Raw genomic sequence first — 13,924 nt, 5'->3', positions numbered from 1 at the left:
GGCTAACACGGTGAAACCCCGTCTCTACTAAAAATACAAAAAATTAGCCGGGCGAGGTGGCAGGCGCCTGTAGTCCCAGCTACTCGGGAGGCTGAGGCAGGAGAATGGCGTGAACCCGGGAGGCGGAGCTTGCAGTGAGCTGAGATCCGGCCAGCCTGGGTGACAGAGCAAGACTCCGTCTCAAAAAAAAAAAAAAAAAAAGAGCCAAGGAATATGGTAAGAGGGGGCACTGGACAGATTAATTATTTTGTCTTTTTTTTTTTTTTTTGAGACGGAGTCTTGCTCTGTCGCCAGGCTGGAGTGCAGTGGCGTGATCTCGGCTCACTGCAGCCTCTGCCTCCCAAGTTCAAGGGATTCTCCTGCCTCAGCCTCCCGAGTAGCTGGGACTACAGTTATGCACCACCACGCCCAGCTAATTTTTGTATTTTCAGTAGAGACAGGGTTTCACCATGTTGGCCAGGCTGGTCTGGATCTCCTGACCTCGTGATCTGCCCGCCTTGGCCTCCCAAAGTACTGGGATTACAGGCGTGAGCCACCGCACCTGGCTCTGTTTTATCTTTTGAGACAGGATCTTGCTCTGTAGCCCAGGATGGAGTACCATGAACACAATCAGAGCTCACTGCAGCCTCGACCTCCTGGGCTCAAGCAATCCTCCAGCCTCACCCTTCTCAGTAGCTGGGACCACAGGCATGCACCACCACACCTGGCTAATTTTTACATTTTTTTAATAGAAATGGAGTCTCACGGCCGGGCGCGGTAGCTCAAGCCTGTAATCCCAGCACTTTGGGAGGCCGAGACGGGCGGATCACGAGGTCAGGAGATCGAGACCATCCTGGCTAACACGGTGAAACCCCACCTCTACTAAAAAATACAAAAACCTAGCCGGGCGAGGTGGTGGGCGCCTGTAGTCCCAGCTACTCGGGAGGCTGAGGCAGGAGAATGGCGTGAACCCGGGAGACGGAGCTTGCAGTGAGCTGAGATCTGGCCAGTGCACTCCAGCTTGGGTGACAGAGCAAGACTCCATCTCAAAAAAAAAAAAAAAGAAATGGAGTCTCACTATGTTCATCAGGCTGGTCTCAAACTCCTGGCCTCCCAGAGTGCTGAGATTACAGGTATGAGCCACTGCACCCGGCACCAAAATAATTTTTTAAAACTATATACCCCCTGGCTGGGCGTGGTGGCTCAAGCCTGTAATCCCAGCACTTTGGGAGGCCGAGGTGGGCAGATCACGAGGTCAGGAGATCAAGACCATCCTGGCTAACACGGTGAAACCCCGTCTCTACTAAAAATACAAAAAATTATCCAGGCGTAGTGGCACGTGCCTGTAGTCCCAGCTACTCGGGAGGCTGAGGCAGGAGAATCACTTGAACCTGGGAGGTGGAGGTTGCAGTGAGCCGAGATAGCGCCACTGTACTTCAGCCTGGGCGACAGAGGGAGACTCCATCTCAATAAAAAAAAAACAAAAAAAAACTATATACCCCCTAGGTATATCTTTAAAGTTTTTCATCATTAATGTAGTAGTAGCAAAGTTTGAAACTTTCAGCACAAATACCAACATTTAAAATTAAAGCTGTTAGGTCATTATTTTAAAGTTTTCCAATACAGTATAAATACCTCAAAGACTTGACAGCCACGGTAGTAGCCCAGCCTCCAAGATGGCCCCCATTGACACCTGCTTCCTCTTCTACACTGAGCCAGAGTTGGTCTGTGTGACCACTAGCATGCAGGCGAAGTAATGTCACTTCTGAGGTTAGGACACAAGAAACTGTGTCCTCCATCTCAGGTGCCCTCTTGCTTGCTTGTTTCCTTTTGTATCACACACTCTGGGGGAAGCCAGCTTTCATGTCATGAGAACACTCAGGAAAGCTATGAAGAGGCCCAATAGAACAGGTCAGCAGCCACAGACACCGAGGAGCTGCCAAAGACTCTGTGAGTGAGCTTGGGAGGAACTCAGCCCCAGGCAAACTTTCAAATCACTGCAGCCCCTGACCTACAGTCTGACTACAACTAAACTCCTCCCAGATTCCTCAGCCTCAGAAGCTGGGAGATAAATGTTTGTGGTTCTAAATCTCCTAAATTAGGGGTAATTTGTCACACAGCCACTATCATCTGTTCAAAACAATATGTAAACAAGTTGACCTGATCCTGGGTTCTTAACACCTGAAGTGATGCTTTTCATTTAGGATTTAATAAAGAGAATTAAAAATATTTCTTGAGGTTCCCCAATCCCATGCTTGTGGAATTAATTATTCATAATTTAGATACTACAAGTGAATTTAAGAGTAAACATTTGCAATTATTAAACACATATAGGCACATATGGTTCTGCAGTTAACTACCAAACCCACACAAGTACTGGTAAAACCTTGTCTAAATGACAAGAGAACTAACTGGTTCTAGCTGGGTTTTTTGTTTCCTTCTGTCTATTTCTCTAGCTCTATTTCTATTATTAGCCAATTCTGTCTTACACCAACCCCACCAGTTCTTGTAGATGGATAGAGCCATCCTCACTGTTTCTAAAATGCTAATTATTCCTACATTTGTATGCTTTTTTGCTGATGAACAAATCTGTGTAAAGCGATCCCTTTAAGAATGAGTCAACCCACAAATAAGACAACAGATGCCACTTAATGAAAAATAGGACTTGATACAAAGTCATGTACCAAGAACGCTAGTTTCCAAGGTTTTAGTTAAGAAATTTCAACCTATTTTAGAAAAAAAAAAAAAATCAATCTTTTTTTTTTTTTTTTTTGAGATGGAGTCTTGCTCCATTGCCAGGCTGGAGTGCAGTGGCGCGATCTCAGCTCACTGCAGCCTTGACCTCCTGGGCTCCCCCTCCCGGGTTCAAGTGATTCTCCTGCCTCAGCCTCCCGAGTACGTGGGACTACAGGCATGCGCCACGACGCCCAGCTAATTTTTGTATTTTTAGTAGAGATGGGGTTTCACCATATTGTCCAGGATGGTCTCCATCTCTTGACCTTGTGATTCGTCCGCCTCAGCCTCCCAAAGTGCTGGGATTACAGGTGTGGCATAAGCCACCGCACCCTCCCAAAATCAACCTTTTAGAAAAATGAAAAATATGCATGGGACAAAGCACAGACACTTGCAGATCCTTGCTGATGAGCAGATTTTTGGGGGGGAATTTTTTTTTAATTGTTTTTTGTTTTTTTTGAGACAGAGTCTCGCTCTGTCACCCAGGCTGGAGTGCAGTGGCGCGATCTCAGCTCACTGCAAGCTCCGCCTCCTGGGTTCACGCCATTCTCCTGCCTCAGCCTCCCAAGCAGCTGGGACTACAGGCACCCGCCACCACGCCCGGCTAATTTTTTGTATTTTTAGTAGAGATGGGTTTCACCGTGTTAGCCAGGATGGTTTAATTGTTATAAAGTCTCTTCCTTCTTTCCTTCTTTCTTTCTTTTTTTAGAGACAGGGTTTCACCATGTTGCCCAGGCTGATCTCGAATTCCTGGGTTCAAGCGATCCAATCACCTTGGCCTCCTGAGGTGCTAGGATTACAGGTGTGAGTCACCACATCCCACCGATACGGACCACCATTGTGTGCAGAAAGTATCATACCTCCTACGTATTGTATGCCATATAAAATATGGAGCTGTAGGCCGGGCGCGGTGGCTCAAGCCTGTAATCCCAGCACTTTGGGAGGCCAAGACGGGCGGATCACGAGGTCAGGAGATCAAGACCATCCTGGCTAATACGGTGAAACCCTGTCTCTACTTAAAAATACAAAAAACTAGCCGGGCGACGAGGCGGGCGCCTGTAGTCCCAGCTACTGGGGATGCTGAGGCAGGAGAATGGCGGGAACCCTGGAGGCGGAGCTTGCAGTGAGCCGAGATCCGGCCACTGCACTCCAGCCTGGGTGGCAGAGCAAGACTCCGTCTCAAAAATTAAAATAAAATAAAATAAAATAAAATAAAATATGGAGCTGTGTCGGTTCTTTTCCTTCCTAAATCCCTGCCTCTCTCCCTTGAGATCTCAGGGTAATTGAACCACATGAATAACTGAACATAGAGGGCAGAGTAGATAAAGAGAACAAATGGAAACTTGTGCTGGTTTGAAATTACCTCAGGTCTGAAGTGGCCAGAAGTCATTACTCTGGGGTTGACAGGCCCCAGAGAGGAGACTCTCACCAATTACCCTCCAGTTCCACAGCAGCCAGAGACCTTAATTGAAAAGCTGTTCTACTTAGGGCTTTTCAGAAAAACCCAACTCAATTGTTCAATGTTTAAATTCTGAAAATTTTACTAACATTTTAAGAATTTTACCAAAGAGATACACATTATACCTTTGGCCTCAAAGGAATTATACTCTAAAAGATAGATATATATAAACACACAAACACCCAAATGCATCAGGACAAATAAGGATCATGGATTTTTTTCACATTAACTTTTTGGGTTTGTGTTTTTTTGAGACAGGGTCTCCGTACCACCCAGGCTGGAATGCAGTAGCATGATCTCAGCTCACTACAACCCCTGCCTCCTGGGTTCAAGTGATTGCTTGTACCTCAGCTTCCAGAGTAGCTGGGACTACAGGCATGCCCCACCATGCCCAAATAATTTTTATATTTTTATAATAGTGGAGATGGAGTTTTGCCATGTTGCCCAGGCTGGTCTTGAACTCCCGGCCTCAGATAATCTGCCCACCTCAGCCTCCCAAAGTGCAGGGATTATAGGTGTGAGCTATCATGCCTGGCCCACATTAACTTTTTAATATAAATTTTAGATTTACTGAAAAGTTGCAAAGATAGTACGGAGTTCCTGTTTCACCCGGCTTCCTAAATGTTGACCATGATGATCATGGTATGTTTGTTAAACTAAAAAAATAACATTGGTACAATACTAGTAACTAAACTGCAGACATTTAGGGTTTTTGTTTGTTTGTTTGTTTGTTTTTGAGACGGAGTCTTCTTCTGTCGCCCAGGCTGGAGTGCAGTGGTGCGATCTTGGCTCACTGCAACCTCCATCTCCCGGGTTCAAGCGATTCTCTTGCCTCAGCCTCCCAAGTAGCTGGGACTACAGGCTTGCGCCACCACACCTGGCTAATTTTTGTATTTTCAGTAGAGATGGGGTTTCACCATATTGGCCAGGCTGGTCTCGAACTCCTGACTTTAGCTGATCCACCTGCCTCGGCCTCCCAAAGTGCTGGGATTACAGATGTAAGCCACCACACTAGCTGGATTTTTTTTAATGTGTCTTATGGTCTTTAAGAAATGATGAGGCCAGGCACAGTGGCTCATTCCTATAATCCCAGCACATTGGTAGGCTGAGGAGGGATTGCTTGAGCCCAGGAGTTCAAGACCAGCCTGGGCAACAAATAAAAAAAATTAGCCAAGCATGGTGGCACATGCCTGTGGTCCCAGGTACTCAGGAGGCTGAGGCAGGAGGATCATTTGAGCCCAGGAAGTCAAGGCTGCAGTGAGCCATGTTTGTGCCACTGCACTCCAGCCTGGGCAACAGTGAAACCCTGTCTCAAAATAAATAAATTAAATTTAAAATTGTGATAAAATACACATAACACAAAAATTTACCATCAACATTCCATACATTTATAGTGTTGTGCAATCATCACCACCATCTGATTCCAGAACATTTTAATCACCCCAAAAGGAAACCCCATACCCATTAAACAGTCATTAGCCATTCCCCCTCCTCCCAGTCCCTGGAAACCACTGGACTGCAGTTTTGCCACTAATGTCCTTTTTCTGTTCTAGGATCGAACCCAGGATACTACACTGCATTTAGTTACGTTAATGTTTTACTCTTTAGGTCAAATAAAGCTATTTTAAATATTTCATTCTCGGCCAGGCACGGTGGCTCACGCCTGTAATCCTAGCACTTTGGGAGGCTGAGGCAGGTGGATCACCTGAGGTCAGGAGTTCAAGACCAGCCTGGGCAACATGGTGAAATCCCGTCTCTACTAAAAGTACAAAAATCAACCAGGCGCGGCAGCATGTGCCTGTAATCCCAGCTACTTGGGAGGCTGAGGCAGGAGAATCACTTGAACCTGGAAGGCAGAGTTTGCAGTGCCAAGATTGTGCTACTGCGCTCCAACCTAGGCAACAGAGTGAGACTCTGTCTCGAGAAAAAAAAAAAAATCTCTGCAGAAGCAATGGTTAATACACTTACTTGGTGTTCAAGGAAACTGTCTAGCTCAATCCTTCACTCTCTTGCCTTTGAACTAGTCCCTCACTGTCATTCCCATAATACCTGAAGTGACTTTCTTACCTCTGCTTCCTCTCCTTCCTCTCCGCCAGTGCCGCTGCCTGTCTTCCGTAACACCAGCTAAATGTCTCCTATCCGTGGACTTTTTCTTGGTTCTCTTATAGTTCGTCCTTCATTTTATCCTGCATCGTTGCCTGTTGATGGTATTTTGGTATTTTCTACCAAAGCATAAGTTCCTAAGGTGAGGACCCTTCCATATCAAATAAGTGTTCTGCATAAGGCAGTTAACAGTATTTATGAAACAAATATCATATCTGACATACAGCCAGATACCTCACAATTTCCCCCATTTAAGTAAATGAGACAATGTAATACTTATAGCAGGTAGAATTGTGTCCCCCTCCCCCACCCCAAGAAAATAAGTTCAAGTCCTAAGCCCTGGTATTATGAATGTGATCTTATTTGGAAACAGGGTCTTTGCAGATGTAATCAAGTTAAGATGAGGTCATACTGGATTAGGCTGGGCCCTAAATCCAATGACTGATGTCCCTGTAAGAAGAGAAGTGACACAGAGACACACAGGGAGAGCACCGTGAGATGATGGATGCAGAGATTAGAGTTACACACCTACAAACTAAGGAACACCAAAGAGCGCCACGACACCGGAAGCCAGGGAGCGGCAAGGAAAGACTTCCCCTGGGTCTTCAGAGGCAGCTTGGGCCTGCAGACACCCTGATTTTAGACTTCTGGCCTCTGGAACTGAGATAATAAATTTCTCTTGGTTTTTATTTATTTATTTTTATTTGTTATGTTTTGGTTTGTTTGTTTTGTTTTTTTGAGACAGGTTATCTCACTCTGTCACCCAGGCTAGAGTACAGTGGCGCCACCTCAGCTCACTGCAGCCTCGATTTCCTGGGTTCCAGCAATACCCCCACCTCAGCCTCCTGAGTAGCAGGGACTACAGGCACATGCTAGCCACCATGCCTGGCTAATTTTTTTAGTTTTGGTAGAGACGGGGTTTTTCCATGTTGCCCAGGCTAGTCTCAAGCTCCTGAGCTTAAGCCATCCACCCGCCACAGCCTCCCAAAGTGCTGGGATTACAGTTGGAGCCACCGCACCTGGCCATTTATTGTAAGCCATCCAGTTTGTGACAACTTATCACAGCAGCCCTAAGAAAACATTCCAATGCTTATGGAACACAGCCTAAGGTTACCTCCCCTTCTGCCCTTCCGCCTTTTCTCCTGAAATTCCTCTTGCCTGGAATATATTTGCTGTATGTATCCAGCTATGAAAAACCTTCTCTGGCATCTGAACATTCTGATTTGTAGATTGCAGGTCTCCATCATTTTTTAGTAGTCTTAATCTTGTAAAGAACCCATTTATTTTATCAGAGTTCTGGAGGCCAGAGTCCAAAATCAAGGTGTCAATTACATAAATATTTGATCCTTCAAAGCCATTCTTTGGGGTGATGGAGTCAGGTAACCAGCAGAGAACAGGGAGACCGTAAATTTACATCTTTTTCTACTCATGTCTACTTCTGAATTCTGATAGTAAATCTCTTGTGATTTAATCATTATTCTTTTCTGCTTTTGAGACAGGTCTAGCTCTGTCACCCAGGCTGGAGTGCAGTGGTGTGAACATGGCTCACTGCAGCCTCGACCTCCCGAGCTCAGTGATCCTCCCACCTCAGCCTCCTGAGTAGCTGTAACTACAGGTGCGTGCTACCACGCCCAGCTAATTTTTTTTTTTTGAGATGGAATCTCACCCTGTTGCCCAGGCTGGAGTGCAGGGGCGCGGTCTCAGCTCACTGCAGCCTCCACCTCCCGGGTTCAAGCAATTCTCCTGCCTCAGCCTCCCGAGTAGCTGGGATTACAGGAGCACCACCATGTCTGGCTAATTTTTGTATTTTTTCTTTCTTTTTTTTTTAGTAGAGATGGGGTTTCACTGTGTTGGTCAGGCTGGTCTCAAACTCCTGACCTCAGGTGATCTACCCGCCTCAGCCTCCCAAAATGCTGTGATTACAGGCATGAGCCACCGTGCCTAGCCAATTTTTTAATTTTTTTTTTGTAGAGATAGGGTCTTGCCTTGTTGCCCAGGTTGGTCTCGAACTCCTGGGCTCAAGCAGTCCTCCCGCCTCAGCCTCCCAAAGTGCTGGGATCATAGACATGAGCAACTGTGCCTGGCCTGATTTAATTCTTCTTCTTCACCGGATCCAGTTTTCTCCATGAAGTCCTGAGACCAAGTCATAGTAGGTTTGGACCCAAATGTGTGCTGCTCCTCTCCCCCCATGCTCTTTGCTTCTGTTCCTAGCTTGGGGTTCCTCCTTGTCTTGCACCAGACATACTGTCAAGAGAAAGCTTGGCATCAGGCTCACTCCATTTAAAGAACCTTATTTTATGAATCTGTTGCAGGAAAATAAAATATAGTAACTCGTTAACAGTTTTGAATGATTTGTTCTTTGCTTTTTGGCAAACTTCAGTTTATCCTTGCTAGAGGGAAAACAATAAAATCCACAAGTAATTCCCAGTTTTCAACCTAGCCCAGCAATTTAACCTCCTCACTCACTTTGCAAGGCTACTATCAAGGAGCTGTGTGCCTGGCCTGCTTTCCTTCTCTCCTCTCCCTGGTCCTGCCCATTGTGCAGGGAGCCTCTTGCGAGTCATAAGATGACCAAGAGATCACACGGAGAGAGACTGAAAGAAAAGCAGCAAACCCTGGGTAATCAAGGCCCTAAACGGAAAATGTCAGGATCTTGGGGGAAGTGGCTTTTATATCTTTGAAACTGCTCAGTAATTTTCCAGAGAGATGTTGGTTGGGACCCAGAGGAGTTGTGCCCCGCCCACAGTTAGTGCTCAGTAAGTTTATTGAGTCAAGAAACAAATTTAGGCTTGGTGAGTCCTGGCTGGTGACAGGCAAGCCCCTCCTTACACAAGAACGGATCATTTACCCACCTGGCTTAGGGAAAAAAGGCGGTTATGAGGTTGTTAAGAATCGGGACCGGGTCCAGGGCCAGGGCCAGGTGCGGTAGCTCATGCCTATAATCCCAGCACTCTGGGAGGCCAAGGCAGGTGGATCACTTGAGGTCAGAAGTTCGAGACCAGCCTGGCCAACAAGGTGAAACCGTCTCTACTAAAAATACAAAAATTAACTGGGCACAGTGGCTCATGCCTGTAATCCCAGCACTTTGGGAGGCCAAGGCAGGCAGATCACCTGAGGTTGAGAGTTCGAGACCAATCTGACTAACATGGAGAAACCTTGTCTCTACTAAAAATACAAAATTAGCTGGGCATGGTGCCACATGCCTGTAATCTCAGCTACTTAGGAGGCTGAGGCAGGAGAATCGCTTGAACCCGGGAGGCAGAGGTTGCAGTGAGCCGAGATGGCGCCATTGTACTCCAGCCTGGGCAACAAGAGCAAAACTCCTTCTCAAAAAAAAAAAAAAAAATTAACTGGATGTGGTGGCATGTGTCTGTAATCCCAGCTGCTCGGGAGACTGAGGCAGGAGAATCGCTTGAACCTGGGAGGCAAAAGTTGCAGTGAACCAAGATTGTACCACTGCACTCCAGCCTGGACAACAGAGCAAGACACCGTCAGGAAAGAAAGGAAAGAAAAAGAAAGAGAAAGAGAGAGAAAGAAAGAAAAAAGCGGCCAGGCGCGGTGGCTCAAGACTGTAATCCTAGCACTTTGGGAGGCCGAGACGGGCAGATCACGAGGTCAGGAGATCAAGACCATCCTGGCTAACCTGGTGAAACCCTGTCTCTACTAAAAAATACAAAAAAAAAAAAAACGAGCCGGGCGAGGTGGCGGGCGCCTGTAGTCCCAGCTACTCGGGAGGCTGAGGCAGGAGAATGGCGTAAACCCGGGAGGCAGAGCTTGCAGTGAGCTGAGATCCGGCCACTGCACTCCAGCCAGGGAGACAGAGCGAGACTCCGTCTCAAAACAAAAAAAAAGAGAAAGAAAAAGGAAGGAAGGAAGGGAAAAAAAAGAAAGAAAGAAAGAAAGAAGGGAGGGAGGGAGGGGAAAGGAAAAGAAAGGAAAGAGGAAGAAAGAGAGAGAGAGAGAAAGAATCTGGGCTGGACACAGTGGCTCATGACTATAATCCCAGCACTTTGAGAGACCAAGGCAGGAGGATCACTTAACCCCAGAAGTTCAAGACCAGACATAATGAGACCCTGTCTCTACAGAAAATTTAAAAAATTAGCTGGGCATGATGGTGCATACCTGTGGTCACAGCTACTTGGGAGCCTGAGAGGTCAAGGCTGCAGTGAGCCGAGATTGTGCCACTGCACTCCATCCTGGGTGACAGAATACAACCCTGTTTCAAAAAAAAAAAAAAAAAGAACCTGCAGACCCCCTGCCTTGAGGACAGTGGCATTCGCATTGCAGCTATTGTGAAAAATGTCCCTAGAATTTACAGGCTACAAGCTAACAGTGGCATTCCTACTGGGAGCCAACAGGTCAGGGTCTAGGATCCTGATCAATGAGATCTGCTTATGAAAACATCTTAAAATCTAGACTACAGAAAAAAGCACTCTTGTTTCCATGCTGTTCAGATTATGTACGCAAAATGAGTAAGAACAGCCTGTCCGGTGTGCCTCTCTGCCAATACAGGGCTTAGAAGTCCCCTAATTCTATTTTGTTTTGTTTTGTTTTCCGAGACAGGGTCTCACTTTGTTGCCCAGGCTGGAATGCAGTGGTATGAACATGGTTTACTGCAGCCTCGACCTCTCGCACTCAAGCAATCCCCTCACCTCAGCCCACAGAGTAGCAGGGACTGCAGGCACATGCCACCACGAGGTTTTGCCATGTTGCCCAGACTGGTCTGAAACTCCTGGGCTCAAGTGATCCTCTGGCCTCGGCCTCCCAAAGTACTAGAATTACAGGTGTGAGCCAGAAGTTCCCTAATTCTGATATGTGTGGTCACTATGCATTTCTGTGCTTTGCTTCCAAAGGACTGATCACCTTGAAGAACCAGAATATAAAGAGGTTATGTCAGGGGAACATTACCATTTATTTATTGGCTTACTCTGAAAGACAAGTAAGTTAGTGCAGAATCACAACATTGGCTCATCATTGGTATCCTGGGCAGCCTGCATTGTTTGATCATCATGTCTATCTAGTTATGTATTGATTTATTTACATTCTGCTTTGTTCAAGAAAGAATTTGAAAGCATACATCCATTACAACCTTCAGTCAGGCTGGGCAGTGGCTCACACCTGTAATCCCAGCACTTAGGGAGGCTAAGGCAGGAGGATTGCTTGAGCCCAAGAGTTCAAGACTAGCCTGGCAACATAGCAAGACTCCATCTCAAAAAATATTATAGGCCGGGCGCGGTGGCTCAAGCCTGTAATCCCAGCACTTTGGGAGGCCGAGGTGGGCGGATCACGAGGTCAGGAGATCGAGACCCTCCTGGCTAACACGGTGAAACCCCATCTCTACTAAAAATACAAAAAAACTAGCCGGGCGCGGTGGCGGGCGCCTGTAGTCCCAGCTACTCGGAGGCTGAGGCGGAGAATGGCGGGAACCCGGGAGGCGGAGCTTGCAGTGAGCCGAGATCGCACCACTGCACTCCAGCCTGGGCGACACAGCGAGACTCCGTCTCAAAAAAAAAAAAAAAAAAAAAAAAAAATATTATAATAAAAATAAAAACTTCAGTTAATAACATAGATGTGTATTTGAAATATACAGAGGAATGTGGTTGCCGTCTAGTCTAATGATGTTTTCAAGCCCTTGTGTTTTGTTTTGTTTTTTTCTTTTAGCTATAGCTCCCTGTCTGCAAAATAAATCTTTTGCAGAATCTTATTGTATAAAATTGGTCAAAGCGGAGCTATTGGGTTTGAAGTACTCCTGAACCATCTCATAGAACCCTATGTCTTCCTGGAGTTTACAGAAAAAGAGACTCAGGAATTTTCCCAAAGCACACTGCAAGTTAGGGGCAGGAATGACAGCCCAGACCTCCTGGTTTCCAGTCCGGGGCTCAGCTGCCCAAACAGTGGCATCTCTTCAGGCAGGCCCTGGCAGAGGCAGCTTAGTATTTTTATTTTACTTCTTTTTTTTGGTAGAGACAGGGTCTTGCCATGTTGACCAGGCCGGTCTCAAATTCCTGGCCTCAAGTGATCCTCTCACCTTGGCCTCCCAAATTGCTGAGATTACAGATATGAGCCACTATGCCCAGGCTAGTTTTGTTTTTGTTTTTGTTTTTTAAAGAAACTATCTTGCCCTGTCACCCAAACTGGAGTGCAATAGCATGATCACAGATCACTGTAGCCTGGAACTCCCCAGCTTAAGTGATCCTCCTACCTCCTGAGTAGCTGGGACTACAGGCACATGCCACCAGGCCTGGCTGTTTTCTATATTTTTGTAGATACAGGGGTCTCACTATGTTGCCCAGGCTGGTCTTGAACCCCTGAGATCAAGCGATCCTCCTGTCTTGGTATTCCAAAGTGCTAGGATTACAGGTGTAAGCTATTGTGCCCAGGCCTCCAGGCTAGTTTTGACTGCCACCTGACAGATGAGTTTGTGATCCAACATTTGCTAGTAACAGGATCATCCACCCAGCACAATATACTCAAAAGGAGCAGCTGGAAGGCTAGTCATTCACTAATTGCTACCTCCAGTGTCTCAATAACGAGGCATTCAAGTTGAGCATTTAAGGCAAAATTCAAGGAAATGAGACATCTACTTTGGGAGACATGAGAGGGCACACTGCTTTCCTAAACAGATGAGAGCTCTTAATGCTTTGTGAGGTAGAGGGATATTTGCCCTTAAGAAAGTAGGCGGATGAGGCCAGGCACACTTACGCCCGTAATCCCAGCACTTTGGGAGGCCAAGGTGGATGGATCGCTTGGGCTCAGGAATTTGAGACCAGCCTGGGCAACATGGCAAAACCTCATCTCTACAAAAAACACAAAAATTAGCCAGGTGTGGTGGTGTGCACCTGTAGTTCCAGCTACTTGGGAGGCTGAGGTGGGAGGATCACTTGAGCTCGGGGGGTGGAGGTTACAGTGAGCCGAGATTGCACCACTGCACTCCAACCTGGGTGACAGAGCTAGACCCTGCCTCAAAACAAACAAACAAAAAACCCTGGCCTGGCACAGTGGCTCACGCCTGTAATCCCAACACTTTGGGAGGCCAAAGTGGGCAGATCACTTCAGGTCAGGAGTTTTGAGACCAGCCTGGCCAGCATCGTGAAACCCCATCTCTACTAAAAATACAAAAACTAGCTGGGCATGGTGGCAGGTGCCTGTAATCCCAGCTACTCGGGAGGCTGAGGCATGAGAATCGCTTGAACCTGGGAGGCAGAGGTTGCAGTGAGCTGAGATCATGCCACTGCACTCCAGCCTGGGTGACAGAGTGAGACTCGGTCTCAAAAAAAACCCCAAAAAACAAAAACGAAAAACCCCAGAAAGTAGGAGAGTGGCACAGCTTAATTTGGGTATATAAGCACTCTTCATCTGATTTTAACCTATAAAGGACTGAGAAGAAAATCATTAGTACCCCTTTTTTACCTAAGAAGTAGTATATCCCCCCAAGCAATCAGGAACTTTCTTCACTTAGGACTGAATAGGTTAGCAGTAGGCTTTCTTTCACTTTAGGGAAGCTGCTCATTCTGCTGTCTGGACAGTAGGAAGGAATTCATAGCTGAAAATTCAGAAGTCAAGGGCAAGCCAAATTTTCCAAACCCTTACCACTTAGGCCTTCTAGTCATGCACAAAAGGAACCAATTCAGGCTAAGCAGAAAAAGAGCT

This window comes from Trachypithecus francoisi, unplaced genomic scaffold (genome assembly GCF_009764315.1).
Source record: "Trachypithecus francoisi isolate TF-2019V2 unplaced genomic scaffold, Tfra_2.0 Lachesis_group17, whole genome shotgun sequence".
Classification (NCBI taxonomy): Eukaryota; Metazoa; Chordata; class Mammalia; order Primates; family Cercopithecidae; genus Trachypithecus; species Trachypithecus francoisi.
Note: the sequence above shows the minus strand (reverse complement) of the source record.